Below are 23,763 nucleotides of genomic sequence, written 5' to 3'. Positions count from 1 at the left end.
TTTCCTATGCACACAAGAGAACCCCAATCAGCTGCCCCTCGAACTCTGTCCCTATCAAAAGTCCTTAAGCCTCAACCTGCCTGTCTCAGGGCAGAGGGTCCCCTCATGTCCTGCCCTTGATCCTCTCTGCGTCCCGCTCAATGGCGATGAAGGCCTTTGCCTCCCTTTCTTGCGCTTCTGCTTCTCTGTCATCCAATGAAAGACCTGACACTGCACACCCGTGTCAGCCGAGAGGCAAGCCCTTACAGAACAGCCTCAGTCTCCGTCTTAAGAAGCTGGAATGAGAACTGATTGCCTCCAAGACGCGGTCTTTGGCCGAGCCCAGCTCCCCGGGAGGAGCTCCCCGGGAGGAGCACTCACAGACCGACTCCAAGCCTGTGTGACCACTGGAGAATATGCAGACGGGCGTCAGTGACAGACAGCAAATCAGCCTTGCCGGGCATGGGGCAGGCAGCGCAATGAGAGAACGCATTACCCAGGAGTTCAAGGCGATTGGGGGGTGCGTTGGCTCTCTTGCCTACTGTGAGGGGCCCATGGGAGTTGGCTTAGTTATTTCTCATCCTTGAGATACAACACGCCGTTTACTTCAGTCAGGAAAGGTCTGTTTTCCCTCCTGCTTCAGTCCATCGCCGGCTCCAGGGCGTGATGCAGGGCACGGCGGCTCCAGGCACGGTGTCCGGAACTGAGCTGAGTCCTTCCTGGTCCCGCCCACAGGACTCCCTCCTCCAACCAGAGCCCACCTTCCAGGGGAGGGTCAGTCATCCCACCCCTGTGATCCAATCATCTTTCAAAACCCCATCTTGGAGCGCCTGAAGCTTTGCGGGACACTACGTAAAAGCCATAGCAGGGATGGCACACGTGTCAAACCAAATCAAATCGTACACTCTAAATCTGTGGATTTGATTGCATATCAGTTACGTCTCAATAAAGCTGTTTCAAAAAGTATGAGGGGAAAGAGTCCTCTTTTTGGTTGAACTTGGAGCAGCCCACACGGGAGCCTGAGGCCGTTCGTTGTCGACCACCCTGACATTGCCAGGGGAAAGCCTGCCTGCGAAGGAAGCCGGCCCAGAAGGAAGTGAAGGAAACAGAGTGGAACTGCAAGAACAAGTAGGACCCGATTGTGGCGACGCACTGACACCTCATCCAGCTGTGCCTGAAACTGTCCCTAGCAGGGGGTGTGTATGTGCGTGCGCGTGCGCGTGGGGGGGCACGCTGCATGCCTCTGTTGGAGTAGAGGAGTTCCAGGTCCATCTGCACCAGACAGAAGGGGGAGGGGAGGGGAGCGGAGGGGAGGGAAGAGGGGAAGGGAGCAGAGGTGAGAGACAAGGATGTCCTCTGGAGTCAAGGGTTCGCGACTGAGCCACTCACCTGCACTGACTCAGAGGCCTGGCCCAAGGAGACCTTCTAGGCCCAGTGCCTCCACCCCTCCTTCATCCCCCACTCCCAACGCTGGGGCTGAAACCAGGTGGGCATGCGCACTATGACCGAGCTCATCCCTGGCTCCAACTGCGAGCTGCTGGGGATGGTGGGAGGGGGAGGGGGGAACCAAGTGTTCCAGATCTCCACATGCCCTGCATCAGCATCTGTAGACCATAAACCCCACTGCGCAGAGCAGGTCTCTGCCGCACCTTCGTGCGGTCCCTGCAGAGCCGGAGGCGTGCAGTGCAGTGGGGCTCAGGGCTTCTCTGGGTCCCAGGTGGTCCAGGCAGGGCTATTGGGGGGGATCTCGCTGGAGGGAACGAGAAGGGAAGGGAGGGGGACCCTGGTTTGGATCCAGGCGTTGCCAAGGGCTGCATCCTGGTGAGCCAGGAGGAGGCTTCTTGTGAGCAGGACTGGCCTGCTATCTTCCCACACACACCGTGTGCGGGGCAGCAAGGGGCTTGCATCGCGTGCCAGCGTCTTGGCCTTGGCCTTCCCCACCCCCACAATGGTGAAACATTCATTTTCATTCTCATAAGTCCCCTAGTGTATCGTTCATTGTGATACCTCGCCGACTGGGTGGAGAAACACCCGGAGACTGGGAGAGCACCCTTGCGCAGGTGTCCGCGTGGGTTGTGGAGATCCCCTTCCTTGCCCTGCTACTCCCCTGCCCGGAAGTGAAGGTTTCTGCCCCAGCTCCCTTCCGCCATGGCATTTCGGCCTCGGAGCCAGGTGACCATATGCTGAACACCCTGAAATTCTGAGCCACATAAACCTCTCCTCCTTTAACTTGTGGGGGTCAGGTTATGTCTGCTAATGACCCAATCTCAAGGTGGTCTGTTAAACAGCAAGAATGAGCCAGGCAAGGAGGGGAGGGAGGGAGCCAGAGGAGGGGGCCGGTTGGCCGGGGCATGGGGGACAGAGGGAGGGAGACTGGCCCGATTGGAGCAGACCAATTGCTGAGTCAGCTCTTAGCTTTGCCCTGGAGTCCGTTTAATTGTTTAATTTTTTTATTTTTTGGAATTCAACAATGGCTGTTATATTGCATGTGTGTTGTCTTCAAATTAGTTGTTCAGATTACCAGACATAAGCATGCAAAATTGGTTTTAAAAAGTTATAAAAATTTAAAAAGGAGAGAGAAAACAAATGCAAGCAGTAACTGCTCCTTTCAATAGACTAGCAGAAATCAGCAATACCCTTATCCAAGCTAGCCTGCGGATATGCATGTGCATTTCTTTTTCCCAGTTTAATTATTTTTAAGAGTACCTTGTGCGCTGGAGGGGCCTGGCTCGTCTATCTGAGCCCTTCGGTCACCCAGGGGCTGTGGGTCAAGGACGCTGCACAGTCAACCACGCAGTGTCCCACTTGCTCGTTTCACAGGTCCCAGCTCAGTACCTCCAGGCTGGAATCAGGCCACAGAGTGTGGACATAGCCCACGTGTGGATCTGACCCGGCACAGGGAAGGCAGAGCTGGGGAGGAGTGTCCTGGGCAGGGTCACCCCAGTGCGTCATCATCTGTCTCCAGATGTCACCAGCAGCACTGTCACACATGTTCAGCGGCCACGGTCAGTGTGGAGGACACCTGGGCACCGGGACAGCGCCACGGGTCACTCAGAGCACGGCCCCCACTTCCTGCACCCTCATGCCCGAGGTCTGTGACGCTCCCTCCAAGCCACGAAAACTCAAGGGCACACATGCAAGATCGCGGGGTCGCTGGGGCTTCTGCCTGCCCAGAACTTATCTCCACCTGCTCTGGGGCATCCTTGCCCTGTCTCGCTCCAGGGGTGGGTACTTATTGGTACCCACATGGGCATGGCCCCTAGTCCGGGTAGTGAGCCCTCTCCCCAGGCCTTCTGTAGGTGCCGTCTTCTTGTTTCCGGTGCCTCCAGCGCGCTGTGCACACTAGCAGAACAGCGAGTACTCTGAGAAACACGGAAGCTTGAGAGTGGACGGCAAGTGTCTCCAAACAAGCTTCAAAAAGGCTGTGGGGGATGCCAGAACAGGCATCTTCTATCCTATGATGGCAGAAAGGTGCGACGGAGGAAGGGGAGGCCTGAGTGATAATTCCGCTCTGCTGGATCAGGCCTGACCTGAAGCCTAACTTGAGCTCTCATTCCCCTGCTTCTATAAATCCCATGGTCTGTCCAAGCTTTTAAGCATTCTGATGTTTGCCGCACAATTCCTAATTTATTCCAACTGAGTAGACTCTCAGTCAGAAACACCAGCTTTTCTCTCCAGTGATAAGGAAACGAGCTGCCTGGACGCTGGCCACACTGTCATGCAGCCAGGGTTCCATTCCCTTCAGGGGCCCGGGCCTCCGCGGGAACCTCGCTTAGCTCTCTCTAAACACAGAACGCCAAACCCGGAGTACCGGCGTCTGCTCCGGCAAGCCAAACGCATACCAGGAAGAGAATCTTGCTGTGAAAATACAACGGACTGAAGAAGTCTCGCACACAAGTAGAAAATAATTGAGGAACGAGTCATGTAGTTTACATAGAGGATAATTGTTTCCGTGAATTATGCGAGGACGTTAAACGGGAAGAGAAAGGAAGGGACGGACATTTACGTTTCACAAAGCGTGCTGCTGTAGGATCGCGGACATCCGGGCTCCAACGAGGCCAGAACCTGAGACTTCCCTGCTGGTGCCCCAAGGAGGGGCGTCTGGGACAGAGACAGCATCCTTCCCCATGTGGCCACAAGAGGGCGCTCTAAGCGCCGGCTGCACCTGAACAGACGCCGCAGCGCTGCCGGGGAAACTTCACGACGAAAACTTGATTTCAAAGGTGTTTCTGAATAAAGCCCAGCTCTTCTTGCTGACACGCTCGGCGCAATCGCTGAACACTTGCCGTCTGCTCAGTGCACCCTCTCGGGATCCGAGAAGCATTGTACTATTAAATCTAGGTCATCCGATTGTGGGCATCCGCGTATCAGGAGCTGCTCGTACATTTTCCAAGGTGAACTTCGGAGCAAGGAGATTCAAGATTTAGAAAGCGGGCAAAGCGGACGCTGAGCTCTGGGGCCCGGTCAATCGACAATCGAGCCGGAATAACTATTTACCACCCCAAGCTGGCTGCTCATCGCGCAATTGTCTCTGAAGAATGGCCCATCACGCCTTTGCATGCATTTGTCTGGATCCTTTCAATTCCGATTTGAATTGATTCTCCGGCTCTCTCCCTCTTGTAGTATTATCATTTTGCCAGGGACTTTGGATCATTCTAAGATTGCGGGTAATGACAGACTATAATTAAGCCTAAAACAGATTTTTTTTCTTCTTCTTCTTCTTCTTCTTTTCGGAGGGAAAGAATCCACTCTCGCCGAGCCTCCAGATTGCCTGAGCTGTCATCTGGGTGCCGTCACAAAGGGGTCCTTCTGCACGCGGCGTGATGAGCCAGGCGCCAGGCTGAGGGCGAGCGGCTCCCGCACCCTTTCGGAGCAGGGCCTGGGTGGTTAGGATCTAAGTATAGCTGGAGCTGATTGCGGGCCAGACCCTACCCTTGTGCATCATCAGCTGGCATTGTTGAGGCTGCGCTTGCAATGGGCTGTGATTGCGCTGGGATGTTTCTCTATGTAGCCTGCTTCCAGCTTGAGCTGGTTTCTAGGACAGGAGGGAAAGTGTCTGGGGAGCCTGAGGCCACAGGGTGGGGACAATGGGATGTTGCCCAAAGAAAGGCCTGAGGCTGGGCTTGGGGTTGCTTGCCAGGAACCCCAGAGCTCTGGAAGGCTGAGGCAGGAGGATCGCAGGCTTGAGCCCAGCCTGGGCCATGTGGCAACACGGTGAGACCCTAGCTCACATTTTTTTCCAATCAGTTTTTATTGGAACAGTTCAGATCTCACACTGATCACATTCATCATAGAGAGCCTCTACCCGTGCTGGTGCAACCTGATTCTTTCATTCCCGTTCCCCTCCCGCCTTCAACCCCACCTTCCCTCCTCATTTACAAAAGCTTTGTTTCCATGTTTCACTTCTTCTTCAATCTCACAATTTTAAAAATGAAAACTACAGCAGTCAGTGCTGAAGCCTTGGCTCTGTCCTCACCTGCTCTACGACCGGGAACTTCTTTGGCTTTGCTGTTCTCACCTGTGTAATGAGACCGCAATATTTCCTTTCCTGATCCCAGTGAAATTTGAGGACCAGTGAAATAAGACATACGACTACCCTGAAAGTATATATATACCAAGTAGCATCTTTCACCTTCATTCACGTGCATGCACAAGCTATATAGTATACAAAGTGGGCAAAGAAACCACCCAGACATGTTATCATAAACAATAGTTTCTTGATAATAATTTTGGGATCAAATTATGGCACATTTATCAGCTAAGAGATCAAGTCTGGGCCCTACTGCTTAGTATGAATAATAACCATCAGGGTGGGTGCCTACTTGTAATACTCGCATGCAGAGAACCTCAAGTCTGAGCTCAGCCTGGGCAGATTAGAGAATGTTATCTAGCACTGCCCTCTACCCAGCCCAGGGCATTCATGAGTGTTAAACAACTAGGATTCCAATGGTGGAACCAACACTCAGCCACCGTGATCCCAGGCAGGTCATGTGACAACCGCCATGTGACCCCAGGCAGGTCATGTGACTCTCTGTGCTCAGTTCTGCACAGGACCAGCCTCAAGAGCCACATGGGGCACCTTCCATTTAGAATGGCCCCTACTTGGTCTCACTCTTTGCTGCTGCTTTCTCTTCATTTTGAACGACCTCCATAACAGAGTGGGCAGCCTCCCTCTGACACTGGTGTCCTACTGGCCTCAAAGGTTGCAGCCAGTGTTAGAAGAGTACGTGTGACTTGGTGCCCAGCCCGATGCCTGGAAACGTCTGCTGACACCTGTCAGTGCAAGGTCAGGTTCCCACAGGTTCCTCCCAATCCCTCTCCACTAGGGGCCAAAGTATACACTGAGGACAAGTCTGACACACACACCAGCCAAGTGTTAAGGACAGGGAGGCCGCCAGATGCCAGGTTCTCAGAGCTCAGATTGCATTTCAGTCCTTCCCAAAGACACACGGAACTTCCTGTGGCTTGGGCGCTGCTGATGGAATTTCCTGGAGGACTCTGACCTAAGAGGCTCGGGCCTGTGGCCAGCCCAAAGCGCCAGGCTCAGTGCCGGTGCTCCTGGGGGCTGCTCAACACCTGGGATCCCCAGCGCACCTGGGGCGTCTGCGGCCTGACAGCCCTTGGGAATGCTCTCCGTGGGCCTGGGCTCCTTCCCGGGTTCAGCAGCCCCTGCAGGGACCAGGTCCAGCTTCTCACAGGCGCCACCAGAGGCGTTGTCTGGAATCACCTTGGGACGCTGTAACATCCTCATGTCACCATGCAAGTCACCCTGGGAGCCCCAGCCCAGGAGGGAGAATACACTGCGCATGTGCCCTGTGCTGACACTCAGTGCCAGCCTGCTCGTGCCCTCCTGCTGGTCCCTGAGCCCGCCCTTGGGGAGTGCAAGCCCAGAAATCCCCTCGATGCTGCTGAAGTGAAATCCATTCGTGATATAATATAACCAATCTCAACAACACGTTTTTAAAAAATCAATATAATGTTCTAACTGTATTTTAATGGAGAAATAAAAGAGAAGTGATCTATAAAAAATAATAAAATGTCTTTCAATTCGCATACATCACTTTTTTTTTTCTTTTTGAGACATAGTCTTATTATGCTGTTCATGCTGGCCTTGATGTCACTTTGTAGCCCAGACTGGTCTCGAACTTGCAAGGATCCTCCTGCCTCAGCCTACTGAGTGCTGGGATCACAGCCACGCACTACCACACCCAGTCCGCATACCTGCCTTTGCCAACTGTGATGGCACTGGGGCCACTGGTCCTGTAGATCCACCTGAGGCGAAGGTTGAGAGGAGCTGGGAGAGGCAGGATGGGTCCGGCATGCTCTGTTTTCAGCTGAGACCTTTGGCTCCTTTCTCTGGGCATCAGAGTCCGTGAGCATGAGGAGCAGCAGGAAGCTGTTCCTGGGGACCCTCCAGGTCTACTGCAGCTCCCCCTCTTCTCGCCTCTCCTGAAAACCTGTCCTCCTTCAATCCTTGTTTGTTTTCAGTACTGCTGGTTTGCAGCACGTGGTGAGTCCATGCACGGTGGAGCTGACCCAGGCTCCTCACACCGAAATTCTTTCTATACCCCCTCCCTTTTCCTCCCCTCGCCCCCACCTCCTGGTCCCTTCCCATTTGTAGAGGATCCCTCTCCCTGTTTCCTGTTGGCTATCTTTTATTTTGCTCTTTAAATCACATCCACCTTGGGTATCTCACATACCAAATATTTGCACAGAAGCAGAGCAATATTTATGCTTGTGCGCCTGATTTATTTCACTCGACATCGTGGCCTTCAGGTACATCCATTTTTCCACAAATGACGCCAGTGTATCCTTCTTTATGGCAGAGTAGTGTTCCATTGTGTGTAAATATCACATTTTCTTTATCCTTTCATCTGGCTCTGGACACACAGGTTTCTTTCGAGATTTAGCTATTATAAACCACGCTGCTGTGGCCATGAAGCTAGACATAGGCTGAAACATGAGGCTAAAACACACTCTAGCCTGTTTGTTTGTCCTGGTCTCTCACCCGCTGTTAGGTCAGCTAGCGACAATGGGAAGAAAGCCAGGCGTGGTGGTGCATGCCTTTGATCCAGGCACTTGGGAGACTGAGGCAGGAGGATTGTTGTGAGTTTGAGACCACCCTAGGCTACAAAGTGAGTTCCAGGCCAGCCTAAATGGCACAGTGAGACTTTATCTCAAAATCAATCAGTCAATCAATCAAATAACTGAATTTCAGGCTGGGGAGATAGCGCGGCAGTGCAGCACCTATCTGGCAAGGGCAAGGCCCCGAGTTTGAGTTCCAACGCCAGAAGATTTTACTAAGCAGCGACACCTCCCACCCGCTGACAAGCAACACCCTGTCTCCACCACATAGGGTCTGATTTGAAGGGTGGGGATAGAGGAGGGAAGGACGACAGACTGCCTAGCAGGGACACTGCCTGGAAATGACAGCAGAGCCACCAGTCCAAAGCTGCGCCTTCAGAACTGTCTCCCACTTGGATGCTTGCTGTCCTTGTCACCACTGATGCAAGATGAATGGCTCTCAAGTGGCAAGACTTGAATTGCTATTGTGTTCTCTCCCAGGGTTTCTGTTGGCCAAGCAATCAGGAAGTGCTAGGAAGTATTTCCAGGTTGCAAATGCCTGCCACAAGGTCAGGAGCCTCAAGCAGCCACAAGGTCAGGAGCCTCAAGCAGCCAGGGAGGAAGCGGGTGCCAGTGGGGGGCTCTTCGTGCAGCAGCAGGGCTTCTCCATGGAGGCTCCCTGCAGAAGCTGGGTTGAGCCTCAGGCCCATTTGGGCTACTTACATGGTGGCCCAGCTTGCCAGTTAGAAGCTTTTCCTTTCTGCAGTGGACATGCCTGAGGTAGACACCATAATGTCTGTCCTTGGTCATCTCTATTGTGTCCCATCACCTCCCAGTAATGTTGGCAGGAACTATGACCTGGCTCTCACTAATCAACCATGGCCAAGGAGCCAGTGTCACTTTCGTGATTCTAGTGTGTTCTGTAGGGATATTTAGATGTAACTAAGGTCCCTAATCAATCAACTTTGAGTTCATCAAAAGACAGATGATCTAGAGGGGCCTCATCTAATGGGTACCCCTAAAAAGAAGCCACCAAAGACCCTTTCCACTCTTGCTGCAACAGGCAGAACTCTATCCCACTCCTGAGTCCAAATGTTACAACCCTAGCCCCCAGAACCTCAAAATGTGACTGCATTTGGAGGTAAGGTTTTTAAAGATGTACTAAGTCAAAATGAGACTGTTTGGAGCACCTTAATCCAGTGTGACAAGGTCCTAGTGAGAAAAGGAAAGAGGGCCTCCAGGGTGTGCACACAGGGGAAAGAGGGTATAAAGACCCAGCAGGAGGGCAGGAACTCAGAAACCAAGGTGGGAGGAAGCCACAGTCAGGAAGCCAAGTTAAGGGAAGCCAAGCGAAAAGCAAGCTTGCTGATCCTTGACCTCACTCCTATGGGCTCTGCAGCTGTGAGGATAGGAAGGCCCGGTGCTCAGTGCAGTTGGGCCATGCTGCCTCCAAAAGGCAGCCCCGGAACACTGCTACATTTGTCTTCTGCAAAGTGAAGAAAGTCACAAGGAGAGGAGCTTTGTACAGCTCCCAGGGAGCCTGGGAGTGACTCTTCCCCAGCTGGGTCCTACGTGAACACAGCTCGGCCAGCTTCCCAGCTCTATCGTGGGAAACCCCAAGCTGAGCATGCAGCTAGCCACAGCCAGGCTTCAGACCCACGGGAAGGACATCATGGTGAGCGCCCAGTGAGCCGCCGAGCTTGTGGACATTTGCTATGCCTTTGCTGACACGACTCTGGAAGTAACAGCACTGCCCCTGCAGCATGTTGGTTAGGACTGAGCCCTGAGCCCACCTGGACTTGAGCCTTGAGATGGGAGGTTCTGCTGTAGCTGTATTTGAAAAATATAGCTTGTGACACTTGCATAATTGAATTTTAATTTGTGGCTTGTATTTAAAACAGTGGCTGGCTTCCTGCATGTACACCACCTTAATTTACGCTGCAGGTTTTCTCCAGTTGGTCGTCGCGTGGGTTTCATTGGAGACCTGTGTGAGTTCCTCTATGGGGCACTGCCTGACCTTCTGAAGGGCCCCCAGGTACACTGTGGCAGCACATAGGACAAGGCAGGCTGTGCTCCACGCTGGGTGACAATCTGTGAGGTAGCTGTGCACAGTGCCAAGCAGGTAGGAACAACGATCTGGGTGCTCCTTCCTGCCACCTTATTCCTGGTCGCTGTCCCACAAGGTGAGCCCAGGCAGTATGAGTGTGATGTGAGTGTGTCTCACGACCTTTGTGATGGAGTGCTGGAACCAGGCATCCAGCCTGCCCTCAAGGCTTTGCAGCACCCCCAGTCTGGACCTGTACTATTCTGGGGAGTGGGGTAGGGCGATAGGAAACCCGGAGCCCAGAAGCCCGGCCTCAGGCTATATGCCTGGGGGTGCCCTTGTCACTCCATGAAGCACACACCAGCTCCTGTGCCCTCAGCCAGGAAAGACCTTGAGGACGTTTGGGCCAACCAGATGCCTGGTGTTCAGTTGCCTTCTACAATACCCCCACCTAGTGGATCTGCCAGAGTGCTTCTCCAAAGGGATAATAATGATTCCCATTTGCCCCCAGAAAGGGTAGGGTGGATTCTACTCCCCTCCCCAAGAAAGAGTGCCTCAGTCAGCCAGAATCTAAAGGACCTTGACCTCTTTAGCAAGACAGTAGCCTTGGCAGCCAGATGTGTCAACAAGGGATTGCCTAAATCCCTTAGCTTCATTACTATCGGAGAGCCTTGCTGTCCAGGTCTAGAGATTCACCTCAAGACAGAGAAGGAAGTCCTGGTGTGATGCAGAGAAAATGCCACATTTGTGTCCTTCTCATCCCGAGGGTGTGAGAGGAAGGAGAGGAGAGAGAGCTGTGAGGTAGAAAGGCATTAGCTGAGCGCTGAGGGTGAAGTGTGCTCCTGTGTGGTGACGAGGCCCAGAACTCTGCAGAGCTAGCGGCAGGGCCCTGTGCGCTCCTAGTGGCCAAGGGAGGCTGCCTGAGAGGCGCTTTAAACAGGGCACCACGGGGCTGACCACAACGGCGGACGTAGCACTTCGGTCCTAAGGGAGCTCAACATGTAGTGCCCGCCGCACTTGAGCACTGTGTAATTGAGTCTTTAAAAATATCTCTAAAATCACAGAGTACTGTGAAAAGCTCACACTTGGCAGGGGATTAGACACGCGTGGCCCAGGCCAGGGGGCAGCTCTGCTCCCGAGGACCATTCAGGATCAGATTTATTTTGTCACCTGCTCATCCACACCCAAGGAATATTTAGTGAAGCAAGGGCAAGTTGAAAGTGGCTAGAGGCAAGCGAGTAGGGCAAAGAGGTTAGGCAACGTGGTGTGTTTGTGCGTGCGTGCGTGCGTGCGTGCATGTGAGCGTATGGGGTGGGGGGGTCCTCAGTATCTTACTGCAAGGATCTCACACTAGCTCTGTGAATGGTAGAAAGCCTGACTTTACTCTGACTTGAATTACATTTTGACTAGATCCTCTAGCTACCAGGCAGAGAACATACCAGGGAGAATCCAGCAAACAGCCAAGGAACCCTAAGGCAGCCTCCCCAACGATCAAGACAGAGGACAAGAGCGACCTGAACTGGATAACGCTGGTCTTAGGGTCATGGGCTTTCACACTGCTGATCGCTGAGGACTGAGAAGGTTCCAGCTGCAGCCTGGGGGACACTGCAGCATCCTCTACTGCACAGACAAAGCGTAGCCTGAGGTCCCAGGTCTGTAGCCCGTGGGCAGGACTCATCACCTCTGGGAAGGCGGTGAGGCAAGAGGCTCCGAGGGATTTCAGCCTGTCTAGTGCGGTTCTAGACTGTGACTCACTTTTGTTCTGGGCACCAGAGGTGGCGAGCAGGTGGCACAGGAAAAGGCCCATGTCAGGTACCACCAGGAAGGGGTAGAGGAGAGCATGAGGACAGCAGAAAAGGCCAGCTTTGGGGAGCCCTTGGTCAAGGATGACCCACGCTACCCTCTACCCCACGATCACACCCTCTTGCTTCTGTGGAGGGGGCTACTGGACAATTTGGGCTCTGAAGTGGACCTCTGGGCACCCTTGGGTCAGAGCGTGTGTGGCAGAGTGGACACAAGCGCAGCCCTGGGTCAGAGTTTTCTAGATTCAATTCTAGCTCCTCTGCCTGCTGGCTGTTCAGGTCCAGGCAGTCCCCTTAACCTCTCATGTCACAGTGACACATCTGAGAAGTGGGATAGGGCTGGACCCAGGCCGATGCACAGAATTTGTGCAGACCTGTGTAACAGGCATGTGAGTTTGGAATGGCACCTGGCATTGGGCAAGGGCTACCTGAGCGCCAGTGTGATTACTGTTTTCTGTCACCTCAGGCAAGTGAGGTGATGAGTTGATAATAGTGACCTCGAATGTGCTTTAGGATTGGACACAAACTTCTAGATGGGGTATAAGCCACACAAAGCTGCTAACTACATCTTGCATGAGCTCACTCTCCCTGGCTAAAAACAGTCTAGTGCAGCGCGAGGCAGAGAGAGTGGGTCCAGGGTGAGGGTTGTCCAGGTTTAGAGGAGGGAAGGGGGGAATCGTGGTTTTTCTAATTAGAAAGCAACAAACGCCTTTTTGGTGTAAACATCACCCAAGCAATGTGTGGACCATACTTATAGTAAGATATGTAGCCAGTGTTTATCTGAAAGTCAAAGTTACTGTGCATCCTGCCTGTCATCGGCAGCCCTGTTCCAGAGGAGAATCTGTGCTTGTGCTTCAGCTGCAGACTGGCCCCAGCTTCCCCTGGGCCACATTTCCCTAGTTTGGTCGCCCTGCAGCTGAGTGACTGGTGAAGTCCTCCGCTTCCTCACGCCTCCATTTCTGGATCCGGCTCTGCACCAGGGACACGAATACATCTGCTACACAGAAAAGTTGGGAGAACAAGATGGGTGTGGCTCTGCGCTCCTGGAAACCCAGCCCTCAGAGGCTGTGGCTGGACAGTTGCCTCAAGTTCCAGGTCAGCCTGGGCTACAAAACAAGTGTATCACAAAAATCAGGCCAACAAAAAGTCAGGAAAATAGCTGGGGACGTAGCTTGGCAGCACAGCGGCAAGGTCCTGAGTTCAATTCCCAGCACCAAAAAAAGTCAGGGAAATAAGTAGAATGGCTGGGGATACTGTGCCCAGCAACTAGCATCTTGAAAATGCCAGCCCCTTCTGCCATGAGATCCCTTGCAGCATACCAGAACTAAGGAGCCCCTTGGTGCAGGTGTGCTGGGGACAGTGGTGACCCAGGACACGGGCCGGGAATGGGAGCCCCTCCAGCCGTGGCATCCCACCACACCCAGGGCTTCTGCACTCACTGAGAACCCAAGGTCATGACCACGCCTTTCATTTCCTGTGCATGCAACAAGCATTGGTGCGAACTCGCTGACTCTCCTTCTGCATTCGTCCGCCTTCCCTTTCCTCTTGGCCTCCGTGACTATAAACCACAGCCTACGACTCTGCGCACAGAAGGAGCCAGGGCTGGGACCCACTCACTGGAGAGTTTTAGTGGGTTATTTATTGTGACAGAAAATGCAAATGCCATGGCAGTCAACAGAAGAGAGGAAGAGTCGGCTCAGCAGAATGCATAGGACAGGAGGGGCACCGTGTTTAGTAAGTAGAGCAGAGACTCCACTCCGCAGAGAATGCGAAAGACCAGAAAATTCTCCTGACTTTCTATTATTGAAGGGAATGTAAAGCTGACCTGCTTCTTTCAGGACCCCAGAGTGACGTTGTATTTCACTATCATTAGGGCTGTGCAGTGTGCAAAGCTGATAAAACAGCAAAAAGGAAGGAGAAAGGGATCGTGCGGAGGAAGCAGGCGGCGCCGAGCAACCAGCTCCGGCCTCATCACCTGGACTGCAGGCGCAGCCTCTTGAGGTGCCGCCCGATTTTCTCTTTCTGTCCTGTTTCATATCAAAAAGACTTTTTTCCAAGTGGTTAAAAATACACTCCCCCAGTCTCTGGGCAGAACTTGTAAATAGGGCTAGGAGATGGGAAGTCTGAGCTTCACAGAGCTGCTCAAGGAAGATGAAGCATCCCTTTGTCCTGAGGAGTTGACACTGGCTGGAAAAGGCTCTTCTCCTCTGAGGTTTCCTTCCCTTTGCATGGAGCCCACCTGGGAACATAATATTCCTTGGGCCTCACTTTTTCCAGCCCGACAAAGTGAGAGTGAGTGACAACAGGGAAACTAGACATGCTGACACCCAACTAACATGCCTGCACAGTGCAAAGGCAGCCTCTTATTCTGCACTACAAGCCTGTGACCAGGTTTGTTTGAGGTTGCCATTAGGAATTCCATGACTAAACCCTTATCAGGAATAAAGGTGAACTGCTAGTGTCTCACCTCCTTTTCAAAGGACATTGTATTCAGACAGAGACAGGACTGCAGGACTGCCTCCCTCTAGGAGCTGACAGATAGTTGAGAGACATGTGTGAGTTACCATAGGTGTTGTCTTGGTCATTTTTTCATCACCAGGACAAAATAGCTGACAGTCAAACGTGAAGCAGGAGGGGTTCATTTTGGGCCCCATTTTGAGCTCTTGGATAGTTGAATCTAAGGCAGGAAATCACAGTGGAAGGGTCTGGCCAAGGAAAGATACTTACATCATGACATTGAGGAAGGAGAGGGGAGAGGGGAGAGGAGGGGGAGAGGAAGAGGTAGAGAAGGGAAGGGGAGGAGGGGAGGGGAGGGGAGGAACGCAGATGGGCCCCTACAGATCAAGCCCTTTGTGACCCACCTTCAACCAGCCACCACTCCTCACAGTAAGTCTCCCCATATTTCAGTCATCTTTCAAAAGCCCTGCCTAGGGCCAGCCAGATAGCTCAGCAGACTAAAGTGGCGTCTGCTTAGGCAGATGCAGTAACCAAGGTTTGATTCCCTGGGATGTGGTCACAACCTTCCACAGGGGCACACTGAGACAGTGACTGAGACTGAGCGTGGTGGTGCACACCTGTAATCCCAATGCTTAGGAGGCTGCAAACAGGAGGATCATTATGAGTCTGTTCAGCGTAGTAGACCCTGCAGACCCTGTACCAAATACATTAAATAAATAAATAAATAAATAAATAAAGCTCCACCTCAGGGCACAGGAGGCCTTGGGGGACATTCTGATATAAACCCTAAACCCTACCATGACTTCAGAGTGTCCGCATCCACCTCAGGCATCCCCACAACCCCAAAACACAGGCCAGAGAACGGTATCGTCACTAAGATGTGTTCCTGCAAGTGACTGAGAAAGTTGCAGCGATTACTCTCCTCTTCCATATCGAACTCCACTCAAGATTCTACTGAAGTGACCTTTAAAAATCTCCTCTGGAGATAAAAAAGGTCATTACATACTCAGTCAGGGAAAACTCCAAGAAGAAGAAGAGATAAACATCATAAATATTTATGCAACAAACACAGGTTCACCCAACTACATAAAACAAATATTATTACACAAGAAAAATCAAATAAGCACTAACACAATTGTGGTGGGGGACCTAAATATCCCACTCTCAAATATAGATCAAACAGACAAAAAAAAAACCTAACAAATAAATATTAGAATTAAGCCAAGCCTGCGAACAAATGGACTTGGTAGATATCTACAGAGTGTTCCACTGCCAAAATATCTGAATACTGTTTCTTCTTAGCTGCACGTGGGAGATCCTCCAAAACAGACCATATATGAGCTGCCAAAACATGCTTAAGAAAATATAAAGAAACTGAAATCATTTCATGCACACTATCTGACTATAGCTCAATGAAACTGGAAATCAATCACAGAGGAAATCATAAAATACACATGGAAATTAAACAACCAGTGGGTCACTGAGAAAATGAAACACACAATTAAACAGCATATACAATTAAATGATAATGCCAAGACAACATATAGAAACTTATGTGATGCAACGAAAACAGTCCTGTGAGTAAAGTCTACAGTGATGAACTCATCAGGAAAAGAGAATGAGCTTAAATAAACAACCTAATGTTGAACCTCCAACTTCTAGGAAAAAAATAACAAATCAAAGCCAAAGCTCATGTGAGGGAGGAAATTATAAAGAGCAGATATTAACACAATGAAACTAAGAAAACAAAAAAAAAGAAACTAAGAAACAATACAAAGAATCAATGAATCAAAAAGTTGATTCTTTGAAAGAATAAATACAACTGATAAACTCTTAGCCAATTTCATCAAAAAGAGAAAAGAAAAAACACAAACTTAAGCAATTAGGGATGAAAAGGGAGGGATCACAACAGATCCCACAGAAATCCAGGAGATCATCAATAACTACTATGAGAACCTGTGTTGTAATGAGATGGAAAACACAGAAGAAATGAACAATCCCTAGACAAAGCCAAGCTGCCAAAACTAAATCAAGAAGATATAAAACTACTAAATAACACTATCAGTGAATAAAATTGAAAATGTAACTAAAAATTTACCACCAGGGCCAACCAGATAGCTCAGCGGATTAAAGCACCTGCTTAGGCAGACGCTGGTACCAGGGTTCAATCACGGGCATACCACACCAGCCTCATCCCCGGGACGCACTGAGAATACAATTGAGACTGGGCATGGTGGCACGTACCTGTAATCCCAGCACTTGGAAGGCTGAAAACAAGAGGATCACTGAGTCTGATCTGTGTAGTGAGACCCTGTAGACTGTACTAAATACATAAATTTTTTTTTAAAAAAATTACCACCAAAGAAAAGCCCAGGCTCTGGTGAATACACTGTTGAATTCTACAAGAAATTTAAAGAACTAAATTTAGAGAAAAACTAAATAAACCAATCCCGAAACACTTTAAAGAAATTGAAAGGAAAGCAGTGCTTCCAAAATCACTCCTAATCCTTGGGCCCACTGTGCTGGCCCCGCCCCCAGGGTTTACCGAGACAGCAATTGAGACTGGGCATGGTGGTGCAAGCCTGTAATCCCAGCTCTTGGGAGGCTGTAAGCAGGCAGATCACTATGAGTTTGATCTAGTTAGTAGTGAGACCCTGAACACTCTGTAGACCCTTCCCTAAAATACAAAAAAAAAAAAAAAAAAAAAAAAAAAAAAAAAAAATCACTCCTGGAAGTATTATTACCTTGATTCCAAAACCAGAGAAGAACACAACCAAAAAAGAAAACTACAGGCCAATCTTTCTAATAAACATAGATGCAAAAATCCTCAATAAGATACTGGCAAACAGAATACTCTAAATCCTCAAGATGATTGTACACCATGACCCAGTAGTATCCATCCCAGGGATGCAGGGATGGTTCAACACACACTGTCTTGGTTACTTTAATCTTATTGCTGAGACAAAATACCAAATTCAGGGAGGAAAGGTTTATTTAGCTCATGGTTTGTGGAGGCTTCTGTCCATAATTAGCTGGTTCCAAGGCAGGGTGGAGCATGGCAGAGGGGCAACAGCAGTAGATAGCAAAAGCAGTAAGAGCAAAGGTGGGAGCACAAACCTCTTTTCCTCCCTTATATTGTATGCAGGCGAGCAGACCGCACCATCTCTGTGCCCTCCTTTTGCACAAGTTCATGTTTACAAAGTAAACTGAGTTAAACTGCTGAACTTCTCAAGTTGATATAATCTATCAGTCATTACACATGCAAATCAATAAACTTAATGCACCATATTAACAAAACCAAAGACAACAACCATATGATCATCTCAATGGATGCAGAAAAAGCTTTTGACAAGTTCCAATAATCATTCGTTATTAAAACCTTATAGAAAACTGCAATAGATGCTCTTTACCTCTATCTAATAAAAGCCATCTATAACAAGCCACCAGCTCATATCATATTAAATGGTCAAAAACTGAAAGAAAGCTTTCACTCTAAAATCAGGAACAAGACAAGGGTGCCCATCATCACCACTCTAATTCATTAGACATCTAGAAACATGAGCCAGAGCAATTAGAAAATAGAAAAAAAAAAAAAAGGAATAAAGACAGTAAAGAAAGAAGTTAAATTGTCATTATTTGAAGATGACATGATACTCTACATAAAAGATCCTAAAAATTCCACTAAAAAGCTTGTAGATTTAATATCCAAGTTCAGTAGAGTAGCGGGATACAAAGTTAACACTCAAAAATCAATGACATTCCTGTACACAGGCAACAAAGTCACAGAGAGAGAAATTGGGGAAAGTGCAACCTCCACATGAGCATCTAAAAAAAGAGACACTTAGCAATCAATATAGTAAGATACGTAAAAGATCTGTACAGAGAAAATTAGAGTACCCTAAAAAATATCAAAGAAGATATCACAAAATGGAAAGATATCCCTTGCTCTTGGATAGGAAGAACAAACATAGTGAAAATGACCATATTCCCAAAACTGCTGTAGAGGTTTATTACAATCTCAATCAAAATATCATCAGCACACCTTACAGATCTAGAGAAAACTCCTAAAAATCATGGTGCCAAACACTGCTAAAATAATTCTTGTACTAGAGAAGAGACCTAGAAGAGCAAAAGCAATTCTGTGCAACAACAGCAAGGCAAGAGGCACCATGGTCACAGACCTGAAATTATACGGCAGAGCTACTGTGATCAAATCAGCATGGACTTCTTGGTGATGAAAAGCAGGCTCAAGGATCTGGAACGGCATAAGAGATGCGGACGTGTCCTCAAACACAATCAGCCAGCTTATCTTTGCAAAAGGAGCCAAAAAATGTTCACTGTAAGAAAGATAGTCTCTTTAACAAATGGTGCTGGGAAAAATGGGCTTTCTACATGCCTTTAGTCTTTTAGAAAACTAAAGCTAGACTCCTCTATCACTATGCACTAAAGTCAAAATTTATCAAAGATCTAAGTATTAAAATAGAAATGCTAAATTTATTGAAAGAGAAAACAGGCAGAAATTTCAAAGAGATAGGTATAGACAGATATCTCATGAATATACCCAGACTGCAAGGGAAATACTACACAGAATCAACAAATGTGATTCACCTTATTAAAAAGCTTTTTGCACATGGGCTGGGGAGATGGCTCAGTGGAATAAGTGCTTCCCTGGCAAGTGCAAGGGCCTGAGTTCAATCCCTGGTTCCGCCAAAAAATAAAAAAAAGAAAGAAAGAAAGGAAAATAAATGAAAAATCTTTTACACAACAAAATGAATTAATAACAGAGTGAAAAAAAATCGGCAAAGTAAGAAAAAATTGTAGGCAACTGTCCCTCAGACAAAGGACTTCTCTCTAGAACATATATAGAAGTGAAAAAAATCTGAACCCCCAAATTTAAAGACCCAATTTTAAAAAATGGGCATCTGAGATGAATACCTACTTCCTAGAAGAAGAAATGTGAATGGCAGGTAAATACATGAAAAAATGTTCAACATCATTGGTCATTCAAGACATGCAAATGAAAACAATACTGAGATTCCACTTTACCTTAGAAAGAATGGCTATCAGCAAGAAGTCAACCAATAATAAATGCTGGCAAGCGCCTTCTTAGGCAGACGCTGGACCCGCCCCTTGGACGTGCTGAGAAGGCTATTGAGACCGGACACGGTGGCGCACGCCTGTAATTCCAGCACTTGGGAGGCTGTAAGCAGGAGGATCACTATGAGTCTGATCTACGCAGTGAGATACTGTAGACCCTGTCCTAAAATACAAAAAATAAAAAATAAAAATAAATGCTGGCAGGGCTGTGGGGAAAGAAGAATCCTCCCCCACTGTTGGTGGGAATGTAGACTGGTACAGCCACTACGAAAATGAGTGAGGAGATTCCTCAGAAAGCTATGATTGGAGTTCCTATTTGACGCAGCTATTCCCCTTCTGAATAGCTTCCCAGAAGAATTAAAAACATCATACCACAGTGATATATGTGCACTCATGTTTATAGCAGTGCAATTTATAATAGCTAAATCTCAGAAACAACCTAAATGCCCAGCAACCAAGGAATAGATTAAAAAATGCATTTTTAAAATATAATAGAGTACTAATCAGCCACAAATAAGGATAAACTGCAAACTTTTATAGGCAAACAGGTGCAACTCAAAACCATACTCGTAAGAGAAGTACATCACACCCATTCGTGTAAGCATTGTATTGTCTCAGTAGGAGAAATTTAAAAAGTAAATAAGACCCAAAATGTGCAATATATGTTGTGAGTTGGGAAGAGACTCAGAAGAAAAGGCAAATTGTAATGGAGAAAAGGGAAAAGAGGAAAGGGGAAAAATATACGTATACACAAGGTAATTGAGATAATTTCTTTATTTCATAGAAAAGAAAGGATTGTGCTAATATTTGGGCAAGGTCTCATGTTTATATCTTGTACTCTGAATAACTAACTACTACAAAGACAACAATATGCAATGTATTATTGTATCTCTCCTATTAACCTGTTTCATTGCTATTTTTATCCTTTTAAAATTAAAAAACTTCTCCCAATTTTCTAGTTAAACTGAACTTGTTCTCACTTGGATTTCAGTACGGTTGCTTACTCATGAGGCACATAGCAATCTGGGCTTAAATTATTTCTGGAAAGGGCATCTCTCCTCCAAATGTGTGCCGGCATGCCCTGTGTGTGACTGTGACATGGAGCGACCTGGTGTGGCATGGGTATGTGTTCATTTCTAAGCCTTCTCACACTAATGGATCCATTTGGTGGCACCGGCGTTCCTGCTACCCATAGGAATGGCGGTGTGGTAGCTACCCATTGCTGCGTAGGATTGCTCTAAAGCTCAGCAGCTCTTACAGTAAGTGCCTATTATCTCATAAAGTTTCTGTGGATCAGGAATCTAGGAGTGGCTAAGAACACAGAATTGTTCGTGAAGTTACAGGGAAGCCACGGGCCAGATTTGTGATCATCTGAAGGCTTGACAGGGATTAACATCCACATCCAAGATGGCTTCCTTCTGGGGTTCTGGCTATGGGTGAGAGGCCTTGATTCCTCCTGTGTGGCCCTCTCAATAGCCAGGATGACTGGCCTTCCTCATACTGCATGTCAAGGACTGAGAAAGAAGGATGGCTAAATACTGCTTAAGACCTGGGCTGGGAAGCCACACCCCAACAGTTCCACCACAGTCTACTTCCTAGAAGCAAGTTGCTTAGTACAACTCACCCTCCAGGGATGAGAAACCAGGCTCTGCTGCTCACACTGAAGCATCTCTGAGCCACTTTTAAAACTCCCACAGGCAGCACAGTATGCAAGGAGAGAAGCAGTGACAGGCGAAACTCAACATTTCCTGCCTAGGCAATTGTGGGATTAAGATACACAAATGCCTGCACTTCCTCTATATTGCCCTCCCAGGGAAGTGGATGTGAAGAAATGGAGAGGGGCCGGCTTCAGATAAATGGTGAGTGTGGAGCCCCAGGGACAAGGGAGCTGAGGTCTCCGGGTGCTGCCGCCGAATGCCAGTGCCTGGGGAGCTGGAGGCCTGGGTAGACAGTGCAGAAGCAGCACGGGGCTGGCTAGGAACAGCTTCTCCTTGCCTTCAGAGACACAGATAAGACCGGAGCTACTCGTGTTTACCATTTGGTTTGGGGGTTGTTTCATTAAGTGCTACACAGTGGGGAGGTTGGACCGTGTGAGTCATATTGCTTATTCGGGTTCCATTTACCTGCCCAAAGAATTTCTTCCATGTGTACAATGGCAAAAGCACTGTTTACTGAGCTTATTGGATGCATCTCTATCTTCCTGAAGACTTATCTTAGTAGTTACACATCAGTGTTCACGTAAGGCAAACTCAGAATGAGCTAAGCAGAATCAAATAAAAAAGTTGATTGGATTTTCACATGACCTATGAGATAAGATGCTGTAATCCAAAGGGACAAGAAAGGGGTGCACCCTTGAAAAAAATATTTTTGGGGTTGTGACATGTCAGGAACTCACAGATGAGTGAGGAGAAGAAGCCTAGGGAGGCCAGGGGTGACTCAGAGCAGGGAGGTCAATCCAGGCCAGGGGCAGGGCCAAGAGAGAAGCCCCACTCTGATTCACCAGGCCCTTTGGCCCACATAACCCTTCTGAACAAATGTGGAGATGGCACAAAGGACTGGGCTGGCAGCACGAGCAGGAATCTCACCACCCTGAAAGAGGGGACGCTGCTCCTAGCTCTGCAGCACGTGGGGGATGTTGGTGGCATGAGCTGAGGCAGAGAGAGCTTGACCTGCTTCTCCCTGCCCTAAGAGTCAGCACCCAGAACGTGGAGGAAGCTTCGCTGTATTTCACTTCGGTCTTCCAGAAGTCTCCTGGGGTAGGTGCCCGAGGTGTGACACAGAGGCAGCCAGTGCAGGGACATCTGGGGCCACATCTCATCCCTGTCACCTCTTTCCACGTTGCCCTGTGTTTGGTGTCTGGCTGGCTGCAGGCAGGAACAAAAGTTCATGTTTAACAAGAGGCTGCTTGGAGCAGAGGCCAGGAGGTGGGGTTTGCTCAAGGCCTCTCGTCTCACCTCTGCTACTAATTTGTTGGAAAAAGCCATCTGTGCCAATTAGATCCTGGTTAGTAAGAGGTTGTCCTGGCTGGGACGCAAGTGAGAAGCCAACCGCAAGGACAGGTGATCGATGAAGGTGACTCATGACTGTGCCTCTGGTTCTTCTCAGACAGGTGGACCTCCATTAGTACTCTCAGAAATAAAGGAAGCAGCCTGCCTTATCAGGGCTGGGCAGCCCACACAGAGCCCTCGAGGTCCAAGATGAAGTGTGCTAGGTTTGTTCTCAGCCTTATTAATGAGTCCTGACTGCAGTTTTTGAACTGGTAGTTCTTTTCTTCACTTAAGCAATGATTTCATGGAGAAACAGGAATGGGAGGTGTTATAGTTTCTATCTAGGTGTCCCCTGAAAGCCTCATGTGATCAGAGGCAGGACCTTTGGATGGTGAGAGGATTATGGAGATACCTGATGACCCGCTGTTAGGACGTGGGGCCTGGTCACTGAGGGTGTGACCCAGAAAGTTCTCGTTCCCTTCCCAGCTCCCTCCACCCCATGCCACACTGTCCTACTCTGGAGCCAGATAGCTACAGACTGAAATATCAACAAAAATAAGCCTCTCCTTTGAATTGTGGGTGTCAGGTGTATTGTCCCAGAGACCGGAAAAGTGACTATTACGACCAAAATGAACTAGGCCTGCCTCTCTAGACTGGACAAATGGGCACTTTCCTTGGCCTGCAGTGACCGTCCCCTAGGGACTGATTTATTTCCTGTGCACATAGCTCCCAGGCCCGGTGTCCAGGTGAATGGCTGTTGATGGTTAGGATCTATTCTGAGCAGCAGGGCGGCCAGTCTCTTGGCCTGGTGCTGCAGTAGGCACACCTTACGCGACTTCCCAGCTCCCATGAGTCATGTCCTTGGGCACCCTCCCTCCCCTGAGCTAGGGTGGAATCTATGACCTGCTTCTAGCTACTAGAACATGGTTAAGGTAAAGGGACATCATTTCTGGGTGTCCTAAAGAAGCCAGCAGTGAAACAGTCAGAGGACCTTTGGGGAAGGCCACACAGCGAGGAACTAGGGTGGCCTCTGGGAGCTGAAAGAGGCCCCCGGCCTGTTCAGAAAAAAAAAAAAAATACAAGGGTCTCAATATCATAAACACAAGGATGTGCATTCTACCAACACCCTGAATGAGCTGAAAGCAGCTCCGGCCCTTGCCCTGCCTCCAGCTGATGAGGAGTGAGCCTCACACACTTCCACGCCGCCTGGTAGCGACCACGTGAGACCCTGAGTGGAAGACCCACCTGCTCCATGCTGACTCCAGTGCTCAGAACTGTGAGCCGGGCTTTATCCCATGACCATGGAACGCTAATTCCCTCCCAGGCCAGACTC

Source organism: Octodon degus, unplaced genomic scaffold (genome assembly GCF_000260255.1).
Source record: "Octodon degus isolate 3935 unplaced genomic scaffold, OctDeg1.0 scaffold00006, whole genome shotgun sequence".
In the NCBI taxonomy this organism is placed as follows: domain Eukaryota; kingdom Metazoa; phylum Chordata; class Mammalia; order Rodentia; family Octodontidae; genus Octodon; species Octodon degus.
This window is presented reverse-complemented; position numbering follows the sequence as displayed.